The following is a 23786-nucleotide window of genomic DNA, read 5'->3' on the forward strand; positions in this document are numbered from 1 at the left end:
AGTGAGTATTTCTGCTTTGAGGAAGGGAGGTCCTCCGCAATTGGCCGACTTTCCTGTGGCCTTCCAGGGTCAAGGTCAAGGGCGAGAACGTGGAGGGAGAGGCCACTGGGTCGGGATCTCAGGCAGAGAGAGGTGGGGCCGGCAGATGGGCTGGGCAGTGGATTTAGTGAATGGGGGCCACTTTGGTTTTCCTGCGAGGCCACCCTGGAGTCCTGGGTGGAAGCAGAGGCCAGCTTGAAGCCAGTGCAGGGCGTGGGGGGTTGGGCGGGTAGAGTAACAGAAGCCAGCTTGAAGCCAGTGCAGGGGGTGGGCGGGTGGGGGGGGCAGGGGGTGGTCAGGGTAGCAGAGGGTTTACTCAGTCTTTCCAGGAGCTCTAGAAGGAAAGCAGAGTCCTGAAGGGGAATTTGGGGATAATATTAATCTCAGGACTGGGACCTGTCCTTGAGATACAGATCAGAAAAGCGGGCTCTTTTACCCCAGCCTGCCTTGGGCTTTCAGTGTCCCATCCCTGGGAAAGTAGGGCAGTAGGGTGAGGGGCTTGTGTGTGTGTGTGTGTGTGTGTGTGTGTGTGTGTGTGTGTGTGTATATTTTAACCACCTTCTCTGCTTGCTCCCAAAGTCATTTCCACTTTGCTCTCCTCCTTTCCCCTCCCCTTTCTCTCCCTCCCTCTCCTCTCCACCCTCACCTTCCGAGCAGAGCGGAAGGACTAGCTCCAGCAAAGCCCTTCAGGATTTTATTGGAGGCACCTTGACTGCCTTTGCTGCTTCCCTTTGCGGACCCGCTGGGCTCTCCCTAGAGGCAGGGCCACATGGGGTGGGGGGCACGTGTCAGCCTTACTTCTTGGGTGGAGTTGGTGCTTTTCCTGAGAGTCTGGGGGTCAGGGCTGGGCTCCAGTCCAGCTCCACCCCTAACCCTGAGATCCAGGGCCCCCTTTCCCACCGGCGACTACAACTTTCTCTGTGTTAGAAGAGGGATAACAATAGTCCTTATGACATAGGAGCATTTGGGGGAATAAGCTGGATTCGCCGAATTAATATCTCTCAAGTGCCTCCGGCTGAGCCTGGCCTTGGCGAAGATTGGAAGGGGCAGCTGAGAGTTGGTCTGGCTGAGCCTTGAGGCCCATCGAGGGGCCCTGGGCTGCAGAGGGAGGGTCAGGGTGAGCAGGCTCCTGCAGTGTAGGCAGAAGGGCTAGAAGGTCTGGCTTGGGGTGGGCCAGCTGACGCCTGGTGCCTTTAAACCCAGGCTACCCCTTTCTGGTAGGTAGTATAGCCCCATACACGTAGGCTTTTTTGGGCCTGGGAATCTCCAGTCAATGTAAAACACATGTTTTTGTATCTCCCCTGAAGCCAGGAGGTGCACGGAAGGTGTGCGTCTCGTGGCCACACCGCGGCTGGACGTTGTTTCTCAGGAACGAGGCTGCCGCCGGCCAGGTTGGCAGAGTGTGGACCCAGGCAACCTGCGTGGTGCCCAAGTGGCGTGAGCGGGCTGGAGGCCCCACGTTTATCCCCTCGCCTTGGCATTCGATGGCGTCCTGTGAATGCTGGAATGTGCCGAAGCAGCGGTGGGGAGTCTGGGTAGCCTGCTTGGGTCAATGGCCATCTCGGGTGTTAGATTTCCTTGCATGTCGACTCCTAATTCCCTGGAGTTCTTCCAGGGGAAAAAGACCTTTTGTGCAAACGTCCCGTTGTACATGCCCAGAAACGCCCGGTGCCCTCTGATGCTTCTCTGGAAATTCTTTGACGGTACAGTGGCGGGTGGTGTTTGCACACACACACGTGCAGCCCTCTTCATGGGGGACTTCTCAGCGTGCAGTCCCCCGCGCAGGGTCCCCTCACAGCTCCCGACAGCTTTCCGGAATGTGCCATTTGAAAAACGAAAACCCATCATTTTGAGCACTTCCGAAATGCCAGGTGCCAAGGCCCCGGGCCGTTAGATCCTTGCGTTAACTGTGGGTTCACTCGTCATTACCCTCTCCGTAGATGGTTCTAAGTTATTTCAGGTGTTCTAGGTCTTAGTGAGGATCCCGAACTCCAGGATCGATGGCTTGCATTTCCTTCTATCTCGGTGAAGGCCCAGGGCCCGCAGGCAGCCCTTGCTAGCTGAATCTTGGCCAACCAGCTGACCCGCTCTCGTCCTGGCTGTTTCCTCTGCATAGTGAGCGTGGCCCAGGCTGGATGGGCGGGCAAGGAAGGAGCCGCCCACCAGGGGATTCCCCCCCTCCTTGGAGTGCTTACTTGAGGCTCCAGACCCTGCCCCCTGCCCCCCTCAATTCTGGCCAGCTGCCGGGCAGGCTTTCCCCCCCAGGGCAGTCACACTCTGGAAACTCCCCACCCCGAAGCATGGCTTCATGTGGTCCATGAAGGAGGGTCACGTTTTCTCAGGGGCGGCCACCCAAGATCAGCTGAGGTGGAGGAGGTTTGTGGCCACGGGAAGAAGTGAATCACCCTCCCCTCCACGCCTTTCCCTCACCGCTGGAGACCTCGAAGATAAACTCGTGGGGGTTGGGGGCTGCCGGGTGGTGTAGCAGTGTAAACGGGCATCAGCCGACCTCTGCTGTTACCTGCAACATGACCGAGGCACCACTGCTCCCTTCCAGAATTGATCTTGAATCAGCCGCCTGGACTGGTAAAAGTTAACCCCCGGCAGCATTTATCAAGCAGAACACTGATAGGGCCCGGGGTTCAGAGATAAAGTTGCTGCTCCTGTCTCAAGGACCCAGGTCTTCTCGGGGAGGTGGTTATGTAAAGGGCAAGTGTGAGGTCAGACCGGGGATTGACACTGAGAAGGGGTGGCCAGGCCCCAGCAACGAGGTGGACTTGGCTGATCCTGCCAGCCCCAGCAGATGACCGTGGAGAGACCGGGTGTGGCGTGGTCAGGACTAGAAAGGAGTTGGAAAGGCCTGGGAAGGAATGAAGGATCTTGGGAGGCAGCAGGCAGCACACATTTGTTCTAAGCACTGGGACAGATGCTTCATACACATTTCATTGTCACATCTCCCCTGTCTCCACGGCCTTCCTGCCAAATGAAACTGGGCCCGGAGACTCAAGGTCACTTTCCCGAAGTCACACAGGGCTTGCTTTGCATCATTCTGGCCTCAGAGCTCAGCCCCTTAGCCACTCTGCCCAGCAGGGGTGGCAGGGGGCTGTCCCAGGCCTGGAATGCCAGGTTAAGGAGTGGCCACTTCCTTCTGCAGGTGACGGGGCGTCTCTGAGCGGAATTGTGGCCTGGGCTCCCATCGCTGCAGAAGGGCTGGGCCGGGCTGTCCGCTCGTTCTGGAAATCCAGTGAAGGGTGAAGAGGAAGGAAGCACAGTGCACCCTCGAGGAGGCGGGAGGCGCCTGGGAGGGGGCCAGAGGGCACACGGAGGGAGGGGAGGCCTCTGTTTGGTTTTTATTCAGTGGGAGATCACTGAGTGTTTTCAGCGCTGGCTGAGGGAGAGGAGGTGATCGTGGTTGATGGAACGTGGTCCGGTGGCCAGCTCTGAGCAGGAGAGGCGAGTGTGGTTGGGGGGCCCGGAGGACAGCAGCTCCGGGCTGTGGCACCCCGTGTTTTCAGGGCAGCCTACGGGTTTGCGTCGTCGGAATGGGATCGTGGGGGACCAGGGCTGCGGGGCCCCCTCACTGTGTGGGCGGCTGCGGTGGGGCCCCGTGCTCCCGCTCTTGTCTGCTCCGTGGACACAGTTTGTGGCACCCTGGTCCCGCGGGCTGGAGTTCGGATGGACCCACCCGAGTCCACGGTGGGGTCTTGGGCGTCAGGGACCGGCACTAGACAAGGGACGTGCCGTGGCCTCGGCGGGACAGAGGAGGGTCTGCAGGGTTGGGAAGGACACATGTGTCAGCCGAGCCTCCTGAAGCAGGAGTATGAGAGAGAAGACGGATGGATGTCGTGGATGGTTGTGGCCAGGAGGGGAGGGTGGACGGGCACAGTCCTGGGTGGTTCAGGGCGTGACCTTGGGAGGAGGCCTTAGGAAACAGCGAAGGGCAAGACCTGAGTGCAGGAGGCAGTGTGGCCTGGCTCTCCGCATGGGTGCCGTGCTCTCTAGGCGCCTCCCTTGGGGTGTCTGCCAGGCAGTGACAGGAGGAAAGGGGACCTGGGGCACGGCATGAGCACCCACTCACTGCCAGGCCACCTGGCGATCCCCCGACAGTAGTGTCCTGAGCTGGACGGCCCAGGGGCCACAAACGTCCTTGTCCGGATTTGAGGACTTCTGCGTTGGTACCAAACCAGCCATGCCGCTGTCTTCGGCACCTCTCCTAGGGACAGAGGTGGCGCTACAGGGGAGGGTCAGGAAAGACGTCGGCGCCCCACAAATTGTTGGGCCACGGCACTTCTGTCTATCATCCCTCCCCTTGCCCTCATGGAAGGTTCTGGAGCTGGTGGTGATTTTTTTTTTTTTTTCCCCCCAAGGAGGCGAGCTTAGCACAACATACATCAAGGCGCAGGGAGGAGGCTCCGGGGCTGCCGCGGCTGTTTGGCACCCCCCCCCCCCCAGAGCAGCGTCTTCCCACCGCAGGGACGCCTCCCCCCTGCTCTGTGCCCGCAGGTTGCTGATGAGCCGTGCGTGGCAGGAAGATGAGACGGCACGGATGTTTTATTTCATCTTATTGTGTCAGAACTGGTCCCCGTGACCCACTTCTCCTCTTTCTCAGGAGCTTTTATGCAAATCGTAAGGAGCAAGGGGGTGGCGGCTGCTACCAGCTTGCGTTTATCCTCCGCCCCCCCGGGGAGTGCGGGAGCTGGTGACACATTGGCTAATAAAGGCAGCAGGGTGGTCACGTGTCTCCCACTGCTGACTGTGGTGGGGGTGGGGGGTCTGGGCTCTGAACCCACTTCTTAGTCATGTTGTTTTCCACATTTAGAGAGAAATATATCAAACCTTCAGGTCCCCTGGGCACAGATAAAAGATTTCCAGATATCTCAGCAGCCAAATCCCAAAAGGGGTGCAGAAGTGATAACTCTGCCCAAATAGGCTTTTCTCGAGCTTTGTAATGGTACGGACAGAAATTCCCAGGGTGTTATCTGTGGCCTGGATGTTTTTTATTTTCGTAGAAGTCCCCGACTTCACAAATCTTGGGCGGGGCGGGGGTGGGGTGGGGTGGTCAGCGGGTCTGAAAACAAACTTGGTAAGCATCCAGAAGTTGCCAAAGCATATTTAAGTGGCTGTTTGACAGCTCATGGTATTTGCTTCCACTCCTGGAGGCTATTCGGGGGCGTCTCTGACCCGATCAGACCCTCCTCGTGTTTTAATTGTAACGTCTGTAGGAAGATGATTGTGCAGATGGTATTATTAGAAGAATCTCTTCCGGCGGATCCTGCAGAGGAAGTTTCGCGACCCGACAGGCCCGGTCCCGTGTGCTCTAGAAGACGGGGCAGATTAGGTAATCGGTAGGAATTTCTTGGTCTTTCTCCACACAAATTCCAGAGCTTCTTTGCAGCTGTTCGGGGGACAGGTGCACAGCTGAGTGTTACCCTTGATTAAATCCTCCTGATTCCTCAGCTGTGTGTCCCCAGAGCGCCGAGGACTGGAGAGAAAAGCTGAGCATCCCTGGGGGAAGCTCTGGCCGCAGCCAGTGCCCGGCACCTCAAGAGTGACCATCCGCGGGGGACACTGTGGTTGTGACGCAAACCACAGAGTGTGGTGTGTGTGTTCGTTTCACCAAAGTGACGCTTAATATGTGTGCTTTGAATTTCATCTTGAGTCCCCTTTGTCTGGTGTTTAGCAAGAAGGACCACCAAGAAATTTCTGCCGTTTTCCTTTGTTTGGGGAGTGCGAAGCTACTCATGAGGGACTCTTTGGGGAATATTTTTAAAGCCAAGGCTTTTCTCCCTTGGCCTACGGAAGTGCGGGTGAGCTTTCAGCTTGGTTTTCTCTGCTTCCTCTTGGCTCCCTGCACCAGATTGTGTGGAGGAATCTGCCGTATCTGTAAAATGGGCTGGATTAAGGTTGCTTCTAGCCCTCGCTTGCTGTAAGTGGAGGATGCCAGCGTGGCCTCGTGCGGGAGTAACCGGGAGGGGACAGTGGGTCAGGGCAGCTCCAGACCGGGGGTACGCTGGCCGGAGCAGCCCCGTGCACAGGTCCCGGCAGAGGCTCATTGTGGGAGCTCCCTGCAGGGCGAGCCAGCGAGCTTACCTGCGATCACAGGTGCTCATGCGCTCCGTCGACCCCTTGTACGTGCTGGCCCGTCTCCCCCACAGGCGGCTCATGGCCCAGAGTGTTCACGCATCATGCTTAGGGTGTTTTCTGATTAAGAACGACACAACGACGCTTTGGATTTTAAATCACTCATTTTCGGCAAAACTTAGTTTTATTTCCTTTCCCGCATTGTCATCATGTCCATGATACTTATTGATTTAAACCAATGGTAATTGAGGACTCCTCGGTCACCGAAAGAGGACTCCTGGTGGCCTCGTCTGTCACTCTTGCTCTTCTCCCTATTTGGGGAAGGGTTACTGGAAATAATTGCTTCTTTTCTTACAGAGGGACCGTCTAGAGCTTTCTCGTATCATATACAGAGGCAAGAGAGGATGGCTGCATCAATAAAATAATAAAATGAGAACTCGGAGACACGGGAACCACCCCTTCCCTTTTCACGCAAGTGTGCCTTGCCTGTCCCTTGGGAGCAGTGGTTCTCCCCGGGTGACATCTGGCAATATTTGCACACATTTTTAGCTGCCGTGGCTTGGGGGAGGGGTGTATTGGCATGAGTAGGGGGAGGCCAGGGGTTCTGCTCAGAACCCTATGATCCCCAGGATGGGCCCTCGGCAACAAAGGACCCGAGTCCGGAGCGTCCGTGGCGCTGAGGTTGACCACCCTGTCTGGGTGAAGACCAAATACCGCTCCCTCTTGAAGCCGGTTTTGAATGTTCCAGCAGGAAACAACCGTTTTCTGCCTTCTTCTTACCTGCCTCCTTCCTATCCTATGTAACACTTCCTTCTGGATAGCGGTTACTTAGGACACTTGGGTGTCCCCTCACCTCCCAGCTACCCCATCAGCGAGCAGAGTGCTCTGGGCACAGTCCGTGTGTTCTACACCATCGTCTGGCTGGGGAGCAGAACATGTGCGGGCAGGTGGCCTCGTGCTGTCAGGTTGGGGGGGGGGGTGTCACAGACCGCCGGGGTCGCCGGTTCTGATTCGCCTTGCAGAATCTTCTGTGAGCAAAGTGCACCTGCGCAGGTGTCCTGCCGAGTGTCAGCGTCTCGTCGTGTTCACCTGGCGCCCAGAACCAGGGGAAGGCTGCCCGGAGAAGCCCTTCGTTCGCAGGCCACCGAGCTGAACTTGGGGTGCCACAGACCAGGGCTTGGGGGGGTGTCTCTCACTCCTCCTCTGCCCCACCCCTCCCACAGGGGCACCCAACTCTGGGCCTCATATAAAACAGCCTGATTCTCTGATCTCCAGATGCCTTCCAACGGGAAGTGGACTGGAAAAGCCCTCTCCCCGTGAAGTCAACCCAAATTCGGTTTTGATTAAAGTAGTTGCTGACCTGTTGTTCTGGCTCCTTCCATCAGGAGCGTGGTTGGTGCTGCCCATTGAGGTGACACCGTGGGGCCTCCGGTTAAAAGTGAAAAGAGGGGCGCCTGGGTGGCTCAGTCGGTTGGGCGGCCGACTTCGGCTCAGGTCACGATCTCACGGTCCGTGAGTTCGAGCCCCGCGTCGGGCTCTGTGCTGACAGCTCAGAGCCTGGAGCCTGTTTCAGATTCTGTGTCTCCCTCTGTCTGACCCTCCCCTGTTCATGCTCTGTTTGTCTCTGTCTCAAAAATAAATAACTTAAAAAAAAAAAAAAAGGTGAAAAGAGCGTGGAGCCCAGGCACAGCCTCCCGGGGTCTTCGTGTTCATATGCGTGGGACCGTCCAAGGTTGGCGTGGCCGTGGCTGCATTATTGTTGGCCCCCGAGGACAAATGTAGGTAGGACGTAAGTGCTGAGACCTCTTCCCGCTAGACCAGAATGTCCTGGCCTCAGGGACCGAGCCCACTGGCCCCTCCGTGATTTGTCAGGTTCTTACCTCTTTTGTGTTTGTTTTAACCCCCAGCTTATAAAAGGAGAAAAGTGGGGCCCCTAATGAGTCCAGTCCAGGCAGGGTTGACCGCAGGGTCGTCCGTCTGCAGAAGCCGAGCAACACAGTAGATCTGAGAGCAGAAAGAAAGCCTTCCTTCCCCCCGGGGTGGTCTGACTTGAGTCTCATGCCAGAAGGTGAATTGGGGAATTGTGGGTTGAGCACAAATGCCTTTCCTTTTGCTTCTTCTCTATCTTTCAGTCAACCTGCTGCCAGAAACCGGTCTGGAGAGTGCCCGGTGAACTGGGGGAGGGGCTTTGTTGCTGCTGGGGTGGGAGTGCAGAGCCGGGCAAGGTCAGTGGTTGGCTGGTTGCGGTGGCCCACACACGTGGTTCTGCTGTGATGCTGTAAATGTGATTACTAGCTGGCAAATTCTGTGACTTAGAAAGTCAGCTCCAGGAGCAGACGGCTCTGCTGACTACCAGAGATTCCCTTTGACTAAGGCTTATCAGCTCTAGTAACACTTGCGAAATAATACTCTCATGGAGGATGTTTAATTTATAGATAGCTAGAAATGGCCCAGGCCGGGGGAAGTCGTGGGAAGGTGGCCAAAAGATCCCATAAACCCGGAATAGGAGTGCAAAGCCGGCTGCTGGGAGGGGGGGGGACGACGATGGAATCGGGGTGTACGTACGGCCGCTCCCCATTCCTAGATCCCTCTGCACTCCTTCTCTATAAGGAGCCCCTGCAGCGTTGAGGATTTGCCTGCCTGCGATTTGGTTTTGATTGAGTATTGATAACACCTACAGACTTTTTTTTTTTTAAATAAGCCAAAATGGTGATCTATTCTCAGGCACAGAAAAATTTAAGAAACCATTGTCTAGATGGGTCAATTTAAAGAGCAACAGAAAAAGAAAGCATAGTGCCACCTGAACATACATAGCATGACCGTTTCTATTTTTAAAAGGCAGGTCTGCCTGCATTAAAAGGGGATTTAGATTTTGGAGTGGCAGGATCTGTCTGAGCCTCTGATTCTTTGCATCGGGCGAGCCCATGTATCCAGGGCAGTAGGGAGAGGTGATTCTCCCGGGTTGTTTCAGCCTAGATAGTCAGGCCTGGTGCGGGATCATTGTGCTTGGTGTGGAAAATAAATGCTTTCCTGTGAGGCGAAAGCAGTGTGAGTCAGTGGGCATCCCGGGCCGTGGCAGAAAGAGGTCCCCTCATTTAGCACCATCCCAGAGATTCCTGGTCATGTAAGGTGGATCAAATGGAACCTTCTACTCTGCGGACTGAGTCCTCCCACAGCAACGTGCAAACCCTGGGCTGGATTCAGGATAACCCTGCCGGCATCGTGCAAGACCCCAGCAGTTCGTATGGAGTGCTCTAGGAATGGGGTTTTACTTTTTACGTTTGGCTCTACGAATACCTCGGATGACAAGCAGGATCTGTGTCTTGACGATGGTCTAATTTCATAGGAAAACCTATCTCCAAACTTGAAAGTTGCCTTGGTCTTAAAAAGTGAGAATAGGTCCCAGGGGAAGTTAGGAGCCCTGGGTTCTGATTACCCATGAGTCCTCCTCCCCCCGCGCACGCAGAGGCCCCTGCCTCTCTGCAGGTGAGGTTTGAGTCGCCACTTAAAGCCGGCCTGACCTTTCTGTCCACACAGCTACAGCCTTGAAAGGGTAGACCCCACCCAGTGTTATTAGCGCTCACCCCGGAGACAGACCTGCTCTGTCTCCCAGCCTTGTGCCTCCCCCACACCGGCTTTGTGTGAAACCACGTGGCCTTGAAACACCATTTTTTCCCACAACTTTGTGAGTTCTTTGAGGACAGAGGCTCTGCCTTCTCACTGTGTAGCGTTGCGGTCAGTGTCCAACATGCATTTGATGAATAAATGAGCAAACAGAAAAGTGAATGAGTACATGGAAGCTTGCTAGATGTTGGTATTATTTACATCTGTTTAGCATCAAGCTCAGCCTTACACATTTCTCTCTCTCTGCTGTTAACAAAGCAAACGGCGATGCTCGCAAGGACCAAAAAAAGTGCCACGGTGGCAAGGGGGATGGGCACAGGTAGTGCGACCCCCCCCCCCCCCAAAAAAGACCCCGGGTTCCGCGCTCAGCAGTGAGCTGTGTAGCCTCGGGGAAAGCACCCACCCTCTCTGAGCCCCCTCTGCATCCACCTAAGCTGATGGGCTCTAGAAACCTCATTCTGAGAGCTGATCAGGGTCTGTGTGCCGCTCTGAAAGTTGCTGGTTCCTGGGTCTTATCAGAGAGGGCTTTTCATTGAAACTCTGAAGGTAAGCCAGATCTCTTCTGGGGTTCCCTACTTTTGCACTCGAGGAATGTTAGAGGCACTGCCCTTGAAACCTTGAGCGCCAAGAGTAGGTGGACAGAGCTTGCAACGATCTGTGATTGTGGCAGTCGTGTCCAGGTACAGCCAACCGGGGGTGGTCAGAATTGTTTTAAACTTTTGTTTTAATGGATTTTATCTTTTAGAGCAGTTTTTGGTTAACAGCAGTTTTGAACAGAAGATGCAGAGAGTCCCCATGTACCCCCTGCCCCGACCCATGCATAGCCTCCCCGCACTATCCACATTCCCTCCAGAGTGGTACGTTTGGTATAATCGATGAACTGATGTTGGCACCTTATTATCACTCAGAGTCTATAGTTTACCTTGGGATTCACTCTTGGGGCCGTGTATTCTTTGTGTTTGGACAAATGTGTAACGACACATGCCTACCCTTATGTGGTATCATATATTTTCCCCACTCTAAAAATCCTTTGTTCTAAAGTATCTTCTTAAAAGGAAATAGAATCAACCAGCAGTCTCTCTGATCTGTGTCACTAAATCCGCATGTTTAATTTCACTCTGAGTAAAAATCCAGATTTCCTCAGCTATAACTTCTTTCCTAAGAGGCCTCGTCGTGCATCTTTGTGTCCTTTTCAGTGCTCTGGGCACGGTGTTTGGTGATAGGCAAGGAGGGGAGGCCAGGACCAGCCGTCACAGAATCCCAGAATGGTGGTGGCCTGCCAAGGAGCTCTCTCCCTCAGAAAGAGCGTCTCCTGTGTCTTTTGCATTTCCAGGCCTCGAGAAGCCTGTGTAAGCATCCAGTTTGATTAGCGGACGCTTCGTGACATTTTCCTCCTGACACTTGGAAGAAGCCAATGGAAAGCCCTACATTCGAGACCTCAGGAAGAACTAACAGGTTGATCTGCATAAGAATATTGTTCTGCATCAGGTCATATCAAGGACCAGGATCTATGTAGCCAGGAGGGAGCAGGCAGGGAAATCTGATGGAAGAGAAACCCAGCAGGCAGCGTTTAGCACTCCCACACACTGCCTGGCACACAGCACCTTCGCTGATTCAGTCCTCACAAGACCGCAGAGAGTTTAGTTCCGATTTTCTTCCTCCCCACCTTACAGGTGAAATAGGAGACGGTGAGGTGGCGGACAGGCTTGGACACGCACATTTGCAACACTGTGTTCTCCTGCCTCTTAAACCGGCAGGGGCATTTCCCACACATTGGGGAACTTACTCCTAAAACAGTATTTCAGGAGTGAAACTGCATGGTCCTTCACTTGGAGGGCAGTGGTGTGAACTGCACCATCACAGGAAGCAAGAAGGTCCCTCCCTTGCTCCCTCCTTCTAGGCCATGCACTTGCTCCTTCAGAGTACAAGTATGCAAGTACACTTGGGAGGGGTAACAAGCACCTGAGATCTCTCGCTTTTTAAATAAGTCGTTGTTTGAGTTGCATCCTCCACAGAGCTCGGCGGGGAGGACAGATGCTTCAAATAAACTGGTGAGACCCGGCCCATGTTTTCTTTTTGCGGGCCACGCCCTGGAGTGTAGGGTTAGTGTAGGGTGGGGGTTCAGGCCCGGTGCCAGGCCTGCCCCCCGGAGGCTCCGGTCCGTGCGGCGGCAATCCAGCCCGGTGCTTCTGCCTTGCCCGCGGGGCCGCGCTCCCGCCGCCGCCGCGCTCCCGGGACTCGGCCGCCGGGCTGGGCGCGCGGCCCGCGGTCGCTGCACGTCGGCCCCCGCCCGCCCCGCCCCGGCGCGCATTTCCATTTTAAACCGCCGCCCGCCCGCCCCTCGGCCGCGGCCGGCGCAGCTGCCCGCGCGGCCCATTTCGGGGAGTGGCGGAGGCTGCGGAGCCGCGAACTGTGCAGAAAAGGCCTGGAGATGCGAGCGGGCCCCGCGCCGTAGACAATGAAGCCGCGGGCGCCGCCGCCCGCCCCGGGCCCCGCGCGCCGCGGCCGCACCTGCCGGCGAGACCGTCCCCGCGCCTGACCGCCCGCCCGCCGCTCCGCCCACCGGCCCCGCCGGCCCATGGCTGGGCGCCCCGGGCCCGGACCCCCGCACTCGGGCCGCGCGGCGCACGGGCCGGCGGGCGGCAGGGGTGCCGTCCCCGCAGCCTGAGCGCAGCCCTCGAGGCGAGCGGGGGTGGGGGGCGTGGGCCCACCCCGGGCGCGCCCGCTCTCCCCGCCTCGCCCCGCGACCGCCCGACCCGGCCCGCGGCGCGCTGGATGCGGCGGGGCCCCGGCGGGCGGCGCGGCGGCCACGGCCCCGGGCGACATGTACCTGCTGGACGGCAGCGGCGAGCCCGCGTCTCCGCCCGCGGACACGATGCCGCGCGGGACGCCCCCCCGGAAGACCGTCTACCGCATCTCCGTGACCATGGTCAGGAAGGACCAGCTGGCCGCGCCGGGCCCCGGCGGCCCCGACCCGCGCCCCGCTCGGAGGCCCCGGCCCGCGCGCTCCCCGGACGCGCCCGGGCGGCTGGTGGAGGAGGCCGAGGAGGAGGCGGCGGCGGCGGCGGGCGCTGAGGACCCCGAGGAACGCCGGCCGCGCGCCTGGGACTTCCGCACCTTCCGCACCCGCAGCACCGGGCAGCTGGAGCTCGGGCGGCTCCGGCCTTGCGCACGCGGCCCCGAGCCCGCGGACCTGGCCGGCAGCCCCCCGGCCGTGGAGGAGGGGCCCGGCTCGCCCGCGCCCGGCAGCCCCGACGTGGAGGGGGTCCGAGCCGCGCCCCTGCGGCGGAGCCTCAGCTTCAGGCACTGGAGCGGGCCCGAGGCGCCGCGGAGTCGGGCGCTCGGCCGCGGGAGGCGCCACAGCAGCTCCGGGAGCCTGGCTTGGGCGCCGGGCGGCGAGGCCGCGGCCGACCCCGGGGCCGCCCTGGAGCCCGCGGAGGCCCCCGCGCCGCCGGCCTCGGAGAAACGCAACACCCTGGACGTGGGCGAGGTGCTCAGCAAGAACGACGCGCTCTCGGACCTGGAGCGCTGGGAGCGCAGCAAGAGCAAGAACCGCACGCTGGACAACAGCGACCTGCAGCGGCTGGAGCGCGCGCGGGCGGCGGCCGCGGGCCCTGGCGGCGCCTCGGAGCGCCGGCTGCTGCGCTTCTTCAGCGGCATCTTCGCGCGCAGGGATGGCGGCGCGCCCGGCGGTCCCTCTCCCCGGAGCGGCGCCTCGCGGTCCCGCGGCTACTTCAGCCTGCGCAGGGCTCCGGCCGACGCGCACTCGTCCAGCGCCGAGAGCATCGACGGGTCCCCGCGCAGAGGTGGGCAGCGCGGCCGGGGAGGTGAGGGCAGTGGTGGGAACTGGCCTGGTGCCGCAGCGGCCCGCGCGGAGGACGCTGGGACTCGGGGGCGGCTAAGGGAGCCGCCGTCTCCGGCCGCCAGCCGGCGGGTGGCCACGCCGGGTGGGGGCTCGCGCGCTGCGGGGTTTTCCCCGGTAACGCTGCTGCGGTCGGGAAGATCTTGGCTTCCCCTGCCTCCGGCCGTGTCTGGTGGTGCCTTTCAGGGTCTGTGTCCTCCTGGGGAGAGATCACCTCGCCAAGCGGTGTGTTTCTAGGGCAGGCGCTGGCACCGCCTTCTTTAAGCGGGGTCATGAGCTCCGCGGGCTCCCTGGCTGTGGTACCTGTGGGCTGCCTGGGACTTGGCCTGGAAGCAGCCGCACAGGTGGTGCGCCCGGCCTCCGGCAGCCGCGTTCCTCCTGGTTAATTTTTTCCTCCACCCTCAAGCCTAGTCTCCCTGTAGGCGCTACAGTCTGGGAGTGCCGGTGGCGTGGCCCCCACTGATTGGACGGCGCTCACCTATTGCCATACCGGTAAAGATTGTTCACCCCGGCGGTCAGGGATACAGGCCTCTCCCCACAGCCTCTGGTGTCTCAGCGGGAGAGCGAGTCTGGGGCAGGATTCCGTTTGCTAGTAATGTATCCTATGCGGGTAGGATAATCACAGCCCGGCAGCCTGTTCTGAAATTTCGGTTCCCTTTCGCCTTAGGCCCTCCAACAGGGGCCTCGCAGGGAAGGTTTTGAAGGCAGATGTGACCATACTCTCTGGGAAAAATTAGGTAAGCTTGATAGCATTTGGGAGTCAGAATCGTCCAGAAGTCGCGACACACAGATCCCCTTCTCTCCACGTGCGGGGTCAATCACCCTGAAGGGAAGAGACTGGGGGTGAGTGGAGGGGCTGGGTTGTTAACCCCCTGCTGATGTTGGGGGTGGAGGGGAGACTTAAAGGTATGGTCCCCATGCATTTCGCCGCCGAGAAATCCGTGTGCTGATCACCTAACCCTGCTGTTGGTGGAGATGAGGGGTAGTTGAGACCCTGCGGTGTGTGCTTTTAATTAGAGGTTTTCAGCTGGTAACTCACCACCCCTGGAGTGCGGAGTCCTCCCTGGCGGACCTCATGAGGCAGCTGGCTGCCCAGGGTCTGTCTCAAAACCACCAGCACAGAGAAATCACTGACCTCGCTGAACTAGTTTGAAGGTAAACTGGAGCTAAACCTTGTCACGTTCTCATGTGCTTCTAATGATTCTCGGAACGTGTTAGAGAATATTTGGAATTAAGCACTTGAGCCTGCAGTAGAGTTTAAGTCTGATTTTTTTTTTTTTTAAAAAGGTGAGGCCGTAATACAAAGTCACTTGTTGCAGGCTTTCTCTAGTTTAACTTGCTGCCCGTACCTTGCGGCGGAACGTGCCTTGGGATATTGGAGAAGGGGCTGTGTTCGACTCCAGCCATTACCCACCCCTCCCTGGATGCTTTTGAGATACTCAGAAATGATGGGCGTTACTTTGTTGAAGTCGGTTTGTGTAAAGTTGCTCCTGCCGTCGTTTGCGTTCCTTGGGTGGAAGTTCAAATCCACAGGACCGCCGGGTTCTCCCTACGATAGCAGGCCTGCGTCTTTGCTCTGGGTTTGGCGAAAATAGTGATTAGCTGCCTGGGTTCCGGACAAGCACCCGTGGAGGGGAGGGAGGGCACACGCACGGTTTAGAAAGAATGCATTTCTTCGTGGTCCCTAGCGATACAAGTTAGAAGTATTGGGGTTTGGGTATTTGGGCGCCGGTCAGGTGGATTGATAATAGATTTGGAAAGTAGAGGCGTAAGGCGTGTTGGAATTTTTCCCTCTAGGGCGGCGTAAGATTATAATAGTAATAATTAGAGTAACACTCGCTTTGTTTGTTTCTTGTGGCCAACCCCTCTCGGTGGAATTGCTTTGGTCTGAGACATAACACTAGTTAGCATTGTGGGTTGAGTAGAAAAACTGAATGTCTCTGAGCTGGGTTATGGCACACACAGTTTGAATTCCAGGATCTCACTTTATTCTGGAGTTTGAGGTAATCACACAAAAAAAGGCCACGTCCCTCACCTGCCTTTGGCTAAAAGGCCTGAAGTGTCCCTATTCTTGGGGTTATTTATTGTAAAGTCAGCGTCTGTCACAGGTTAAGATGCAGTCCCCACAGCTTTCAGGCCTTTTCATGTTATTACACTTTCCTACTTTTTGTAGATTTGCTTCCTCTGATACACAGTGTTCAGATTCAGGTGCTATTTAAGTGAAGCTCTGAATTCAAGGTAAAATACTGTAAGGTGACGTTCAGACACAGCAGAACCCAGACTCACTTTTCCCGTAAACGTCCATAGAGCAGAAGTCCACAAAGTACAAAGTCTTGCCTAAACCAGGTTTGGACAGGTAGGTTTACAAGACCTAGAGAATTTTGCTTTTAGGAAGGTGAGGTGCTGTGTGTTACAGAACGTAGCCAAGTGCGTGGTACTCCCATCGGAATGAGAAATAGTTTTGCCATTGAGAGTCCGCGAAACGTTGCAGCCCCTTTCTGATTTCAGCACTGCGGCTAAACCGTCGTGGAACCGAAATGCAGCATACAGAACGAACAGCGCCTCTAGCTTTCTTTAAGTCTTGGCCACACGGTATTACACTTTGAAGTTCTTGGGGTGGCCCAGTGAGTTGAGCTTCTGACTCTCGATCTCGGCTCAGGTCATAATCTCACGGTTCGTGGGCCCCAACCCGCGTCGGGCTTTGCGCTGACAGCACGGAGCCTGCTTGGGATTCTCTCTCTCCCCCTGTCCCCCCTCTCTCAAGATAAATAAATAAACATGAAAAAAAAATTCGAAGTTCTTTCAAGTCTAAGGGGAATTAGAGGACATTTGTCACCGGGGACAGGTTCTCCTTTTGTTGGACTCTTTTTCAGCCCTTGTGAATTGGCCTCGGGGGAAAAAAACTTTAAGAGACAAAGTAATTGTTACATTAAATAGTTTACGTGACTTCTTGGAATTACAAGCTTCATCTTAGACGAGGTACTTATATGCCAGTAGTAGGGAAGGAAGAGGGTTAATCTTATTTTATTAAAAAAAATTTTTTTTTCAACGTTTTTTATTTATTTTGGGGACAGAGACAGAGCATGAACGGGGGAGGGGCAGAGAGAGAGGGAGACACAGAATCGGAAACAGGCTCCAGGCTCCGAGCCATCAGCCCAGAGCCCGACGTGGGGCTCGAACTCACGGACCGCGAGATCGTGACCTGGCTGAAGTCGGACGCTTAACCGACTGCGCCACCCAGGCGCCCCGGGTTAATCTTATTTTAAAACACAGGTTCACACATCACGTGCGTATGGTTTTTCTGTATGTTTTGAAATTTTTTTACATTAGAGAAAGATCAGAGGAGAGGAGCAGAAAAGGGTAAGAGAGAGGGAGGGAGGGGGAGAGACAGATTCTTGAGCGGGCTCCCTGCTGAACACAACCTGGTATCATGACGTGAGCCGAAATCAAGAGTTGGGCGCTCAACCTCCTGAGCCACCCAGGCGCCTCTCCCCTGTATTCTTCAGGCTTTAGGGCGAAAGGATGGGAGCACCCACCTTTGTAGGGTGACTCTCTTGTACTTCTTCATCCCCGTCATGCTCACCTATTTAGGCTTTTCCTCTTCCTCGTTACACATCCGCCTCCCAGAGACCCCTGGCAGGCTTCTCTGTCAGGTTCATTATCATCTGGAGCCCTAGAACGTTTCAGAGGGGCTCTGTGTCAGATCAAGGGCAGTTTCCTATTACCTGATGCACATGTACCGGGGCAGAGTCTGTTGACACAAGTATAATTTAATGCAAAAAAAGATCAAATAATAAATGATGAATTACCCTGTAGGGCGTCCCCTCCCATTGCGTGCTCTCTGCACCCCTCCTGTTTGCCAGGGCGGCAGGTGTCTGTAGGGTGTTCTGATGCTGTCCAGGAGGATTGATTACCACAATAAAGTGATTCATTGATAGCCCCGACTGAGGTTAGTTAGCTTTTTAAATTAGTAATTTGCAACTGATGTGACAGCACATTTTTAGGAGTGGCTTCGTTCTTTAATTTCTGCTTCCCCTGATTTGTATCTTTCAGCTTGCGCAGCTTGATGGACTGTCTTATGGTTAAAAATAAATAAATAAATAAAATAAAAAAAAATTGAAGCACAACACCTTCGTGGAGAAAGAGAGGAGGCAGCAATTAAGTGAAATAAAATTGCTGAAAAAACTTGGTACCTTTTTGTTAACTTGCTCTGTTATTGGGAAGGGCGTGCATGGTTTTAAAGAAACAGCATAATTCAGTTTCTCATGCGAAGCATTTAAAACTAATTAGGTGCTCCGTATTTGGGAGATCGCATGCTTTTTATAAATGACTCTAGATAGTAATTTAGGAAAACCTTCGTTGTTTTTGTCGTGAGGTCGGATTGCTTTCCTGGAGAACAGAGCAGCCCCTGAAGGTCAGCCAGGGACGCCCTAAGCAGGCACGGGAGGCTCGGACTGTGTCTTGACGCGTTAATTTTCTCCACGTGGAGCCCGTCGTATCGGCATAGTCACCTGTTGGCGCCGGCCGGGAAGATCGTGCCGGCAGAGGCACGTTCAGAAGTCCACCTGCCAAGGACATCTTCCGGTGTCACGTCAGCCCATTGCAGCAGTCCGGCTGGTCATACAGTTCACAGACCGAGGACTCAGCTATGAGGCAGTGGTAGTGCTTAACCCTTTTGTTCGTTGCTTGTTTTTCTGTTGCGTCAACAAATACTTGTTGCGTTTCCGTGGCATGTTCCGAGCGGGAGCAGGGGGCTAGAGCTCTTGTCTTCAGAGGCCCGACAGCCTGCTGGGGGAGGGAGAGGTTCCTATGAAGCTTCACGGGATACTTAGGGGAAGGGTCAACTGCATTTCTCTGCACCGCATTCCTCCGTTAGAGCACTACTAATCCCAGCGTATGATAATAACCTCGTCCGCATACGTGCCCATTCTGACCGTGAGCCCCTCCTGGGCAGGAAACGAAGCCTGTGTTCTTCCTGTCTGTACGGCAGAATTAAGGGTACTATGGTTCCACTTGGACTCTTATTAAGCGTTTGTGGCAGGAATTAATGAAAGGGCTGGCGGAAAGAAAAAAGGGAGCAAGGGTCCGTGAGCAAGAGAAGGAGTTAGTGAAGACCTCACCGAGGGGTAAAAGGATTTGGGTCTTGTCGGATCACTAGGAGTTGAGCAACTGGAAACGAGGAGTTTCTCCGTCAGCAAGTTGGCTGGGATTTCTGGAGTTAACCTGTAAGAAATCATTCCTCTTCGCCAACATCAGGCATAAAGGCGGATGTTATGGTTTCCACAGTGAGTTGTTTTGCTTTTTTAGCATAAGGTGTTTGTTTTTCATAGGAAATCTCTTTCAGGCTGTTTCTTTTTCTTTTTTCCTCTGCGATGATTTGGAACAATAGTTCATCAAACTGATGTCACAGTAGGGGCGCCTGGGTAGCTCAGTCGGTCGAGCGTCCAACTTCAGCCCAGGTCATGATCTCATGGTCTGTGGGTTTGAGCCCCACGTCGGGCTCTGTGCTGACGGCTCAGAGCCCGGAGCCTGCTTCGGATCGTGTGTCTCCCTCTCTCTCTGTTCCTCCCCTCGCCCACGCTCTGTCTCACTCTCAAAAATAAAGATTAAAAAATTAAAAAAAAAATGATGTCAAAGTGAGTAAGATAATGAAGGAAAGTAAAGCTTTTATTTATTAAGGACAGTGACTGAGATAAAGCGTGTACAGCTGCTGTTATATCCCCAGGTGGTGAACAGAACTGGTATTAAGGTCAGCAGATTAGCAAAAAAGAAGGGAGATTATTGTCTTTGTATCATTTTGAGAGAAGAACCATCTGCCCGCCATGGTTTTGCTCTAGGTTTTGTTCAGCCCAGATTAGAGTCTGCTGGGGTGTTGATGTTTACTTGTTTGTAGGCGACGGCCTTTAAAATTCTGTTTCTTGTGATGTTTTTCAGTTGACAGAGGCATTCCCGTTAGTTGTCTAGTCTCTCGTTAATTAAGAATTAATGTAGACGCCTCTGTAATTCAGAATATGTTAACAGCCCACGTCTGGCTGGTTTTCTCATAATCTCTCGTTATCCTCTTTTCTTATACAGTCTCGTTATTTCTGTTTCCAGGGTTGGTTTTCAGTTCTAACATCACTCCTGGGCCTAAAGACTCAGAGCTTGGGGAGAGATCTGCTCTCCTGGGTTGGGAAGTGCACTTTCCTCCCTCATTCAGTGCCGGGGGTGGGGGTGGGGTGGGGGGTGGCACACACCAGCGGGAGGCTTGCGAAGGCCTCATTTGGCCTCTCTGTATCTAACAAATGCAGGTAATCTTAAGAGGTGCATTTTCAGTTGGCAGGAGGGAGAGGGAAAACGAGGGTCACTTTCCTCCATAGTCCTCTGTTGGGGACCTTACCAAGGGCGGAATGTATTTCTGGTGCGATAGCAGGTCCAGGACTTGGCAGGAGGTAGCATGCCACTTGTGCTGGTGAGGACACGGGGCCGCCCCGCCCCCTTTGTTCAGTGGATTGTCTGTGGGTGCCAGTGGGACGCGAGCTCATTCGAGTGGATGTCAGAGGGAGTCTTGTGTTCCCCTGTGCCTGTCCTCGCACGGGCTCCTTTCGCTGGTCCTGCGGACGGACCCTTGAGAGCGGAGGCCGTGAACAATGCCTCCGGCCTTTCTGGTGCAGCCCCTGCCCTCCTCTCCAGTTCTTAGCCCAGGTCAGAGTCCCTCCGACGGCCACTTCTTCCGTTGATGGGGATGGGGAGCCGGGGCCGTTTATCCGCTTTGTGCTTTTCTGTTCACGTAGCAAGGGCTTTAGAACAACCAGACACCGGGTGGTCTGTGAAGCACCGGAAACAGGATCCTGACTTAGGGATGCACACCTTTGATTGCTTTCCTGCAACTTACATCCTGTTACCTTAGCACCGGGCTAAGGTGTGGGAGACCTGAGCAGGGCTGGTTCTGTCTCCTTTGGTGCCACACAGGTAGCTCGTTGATAGCTCCCAGATACTTAGAGCCCTTCCTCCTCCGCCTCCTCCTTTAAAAAACAAAACAAAACAAAACTTTTTTTTAATGTTTGTTTACTTTTGCGAGAGAGAGAGAGAGAGGGAGGGTGAGCATGAGCAGAGGAGGGGCAGAGAGGGAGACACATGTCCGAAGCAGGCTCCAGGCTCTGAGCTGTCAGCACAGAGCCCGACGCGGGGCTCCAACCCATGAACCGTGACATCATGTCCTGAGCCGAAACCATGAGTCGGACTCTCAACCGACTGAGCCACCTAGGTTCCCCTGGAGCTTATTCTTCTGATTATTTTCATTCTCAAACTGGAATCCCAGCCTTCTGAGAGTCTGATATCTCTTGCATTCAAGAGTAGGTGCCTAATCCGCTTTCCTGATCTGGTTCATGGAAGATTCTGGGAGCCAAGTACATTGGAGACACTGGAGATTTTTACTTTGAAAGAGACGCCCGGGAGTGTGAAGACTCGTCTCCCGCTATTTGAGAAGCGGACATAAGAGGGACCCAGTGGAAAAGGATGCTGCCTCACAACGAGGCAGTCTCTTGTCACAAGCCCGCGCGGTTTGGAACAGGCCGCCTTCCTGTGCGCAGAGTTCGCCGTCTCTGGAGGCTTCCACGCCTGGGCCAGTCAGGGAATGTTGGAAGGGGTGCTGTGTTCGCTGTCTGGGGGTTTGCAGTTGCTCGTTAGGCCTCATCCCAGTTTTCAGGTCAAGAGCCCCTTCAGGATGGAGGATTTTGATGGTTTTGCACCTGCTGTTCTCCTAGGAAGCGGCTTTCTCCCAAACTTAAAGGGAGGTTTGTCCGTAATTTCTTGGTCTTCTTCCCTGCCCCTGCCTGGCTCCCCCTGTGGCTCCCGCTTTGTTCTGCTGGCTAATCTGCCTGCCAGTCAGAAATTGTCTGCCCCCAACTCCACTGTCTCCCCAGCGGCTCCCCGCCCCCCCCCCCCTCGGCCCCAGCTAACCTCTTCCTGGGCTCCTGTTTGGCCATTGATCCCCTGGAGGTACGGACACCGTTAGTCCCTTGGGCCCCGGGGTGCCGGGGGACGTCTGAGCGTGACATTGTGGCCTTTTCCTTCTTGCTCGCTTTCCTGGGTGCCTTCGCCGGTACGTGGGGGATGCCACGATGGTGGCGGGAGGAAGTGTCCTGTGCATCCTGGGAGATGGGAAGTTGCCACGTGGAGGAAGCAGGCTCAACTCTTCGGCTGGCAGATGCTCAGACGGGTCCTGTACCCAACTGCCCTGCGCCCCATCTGCCTCATCCATTTAAGTAAGGGGTTCACCCCGCACCTGGCTGGCGCTCTGGACGACCAGGAGTGGATGTGAGAGCAGGCGCTAATAAGCACGTGGTTCAACGGCATCGTCTTGGATTTACAGGGGTTGCCTCTGTGAAGTTCGCAGGAGACTCCGAGGCGGAAAATCCCGAACGCGTGGCGGTGCTTGGATTTGTACGTGCCGCGGAGAAGGCTGATGGCCTTCCTCACGCTACAGCAAGGATACACTGACCCCGGGTTTTGTTTTTAGTCTGTCACCCTGTATTTTCCCACGAGGCTCGGTGTAACTGCAGCTTTTTAAATTATTGGCCGTCGTACCTGAAAATTACCAGGCGGGAGAAGACAGTCATCTTTCTTCTTTGGCTTAATCGTCCCCCCTCTTTCTTCATTCACGTCACTGGAAGATTATTGCTTTCCAGCACATGGGTTCGTGTCATCCCCGACCCAGGCCAAGGGCGTGTGCATCTCAGAAAGCTGGTTTCTCGCAGCGCCTTTCCCGCAGCGCTCCCGCTTCCTCCCGGAGGGCCGGTGGCCAGAGTGAGCTGCCCGGCGGACAGAGGACCCCGCCTCCTACCTGAAGGACGACGCCCCTTTCCGTGGCAGTGAGTGGTGACGGATCGTCCTCTTGCCACTGACGTGTAACCTTCAACGTGATAAGCGCTGGTATTTACCCAGTGTGTTCGGCGGAGTATTTGGTAACAAATGTCGTTTGGAGCGCTCCATGTCTTCTCGAAATCCTTTGGTTTGCCAACGTAATGGTACAGAGATGGTGTCACTGGACCTGTGTTGCTCTGGGGCCGACGTTCTCACTCTTCACAAGGAGATCCTCCTGGGCTCAGCCATGGGGTGCGGGGCCGGTAAACCCATTGTAATTGGAAGCATCCTAGGTGGAAAATGCACGTAAGACGCTGAACTGAACTGGGCATCCTAGCTGGGCCCGGCCCACCTGAAGTGAGCCCAGAACGCTCACGTCAGCCTGCGGTCGGGCAGAGTCGTCTGACCCAAAGCCTATTTCGTGGTAGAGTGCTTGTGCTTGTAACGTGTTGAATGCCGTACCGGGAGTGACAGAACGTCCGTGTGGACGCAGAGCGGTGGGCCGCGTATTGGTTGCTGACCCCGGTGGTCGCTGGGTGACGGGGGGCCGCTGCCGGCCCACATCTCGGGACCCGGGTGGCCTCTTCAAGTCCCCACACAGGCACTGCGGGCGGAAGTCTGGCCTCCCCTAGGCCTTGTCTCCGTGTGGCAGCAGGTGACATGCCTCGTGACTGGTACTGGCGTGTGCCCTGTGCCTTCTCGTGGCGCCCTGGCACCTGTGCTTGATGCCCAGGCTTCACCGGGTCGGCATGCTTGTTCTGCCGGTTCTTACCGTCGGAGTGTCCCCTTCGGGTCTCGTGGGAAGAGTGGCCGCGGGCCCCAGAGGCTCTGCTCCGTCGCTTGTGTGGTCCCCGCAGGTGCACTGCTGGTCCGAACACCGGGCTGTCTTAGGGCCGTGGCGCCGGGTCAGGTGGCCAGCGCCCATGGCTGTACTTGAAGACTCGGTGGCCACAAGTTTCTCTCCTCCTCCTTTCCCCCGGTCTGTCTGCTGCCTCTCGAGAACTTCTACTCCTCTCGCGCTCCCCACGGCCCTTCCCCGGGTCTCCCCGTGGGTGGAGTGAGCCCTGGGAGAGGGGGCTTTTGAATCCAGCGCTCCGGTCCTGAGCCCCACTCCGCTGGAGTTAACTGCCTTGCCCGCTCCCTTCCCCCGAGACAGACACACGGACCCTTGGGAAGGCGTTTGTCTCTTCCCAGACCTGTTCACATTTGAAGACTTCGCCTACCCTGTGCTGGAGCTAAGATCTCAAGTTTCTGCGCCAAGAGCGAAAGTCAAATGCAGTAGAACCTAACAGGCTAACGCGGTTGCCGCGAATTTGTGTCTGCCACCTGCCTGGAC

At 55.9% G+C, this 23786-nt stretch overlaps 1 protein-coding gene across 7 annotated transcripts in view; it reads left to right on the plus strand.

Annotated features, from left to right (window-relative positions):
• The window catches only part of AGAP1 (ArfGAP with GTPase domain, ankyrin repeat and PH domain 1), a 554001-nt gene that overhangs the window by 137406 nt on the left and 392809 nt on the right, over positions 1-23786 (plus strand). The window contains exon 1 of one of the 7 annotated variants that reach the window (XM_030325019.1): positions 13500-13550. The exons of the other annotated variants lie outside the window; for them this stretch is intronic. The gene's annotated coding sequence lies outside the window, so the exon portion shown is untranslated. Of the gene's footprint in view, positions 1-13499; positions 13551-23786 lie in introns of those variants that run through there. 7 annotated transcript variants of the gene reach the window in all.

The sequence above is a fragment of the Lynx canadensis genome, chromosome C1 (genome assembly GCF_007474595.2).
Source record: "Lynx canadensis isolate LIC74 chromosome C1, mLynCan4.pri.v2, whole genome shotgun sequence".
NCBI classification, from domain to species: Eukaryota; Metazoa; Chordata; class Mammalia; order Carnivora; family Felidae; genus Lynx; species Lynx canadensis.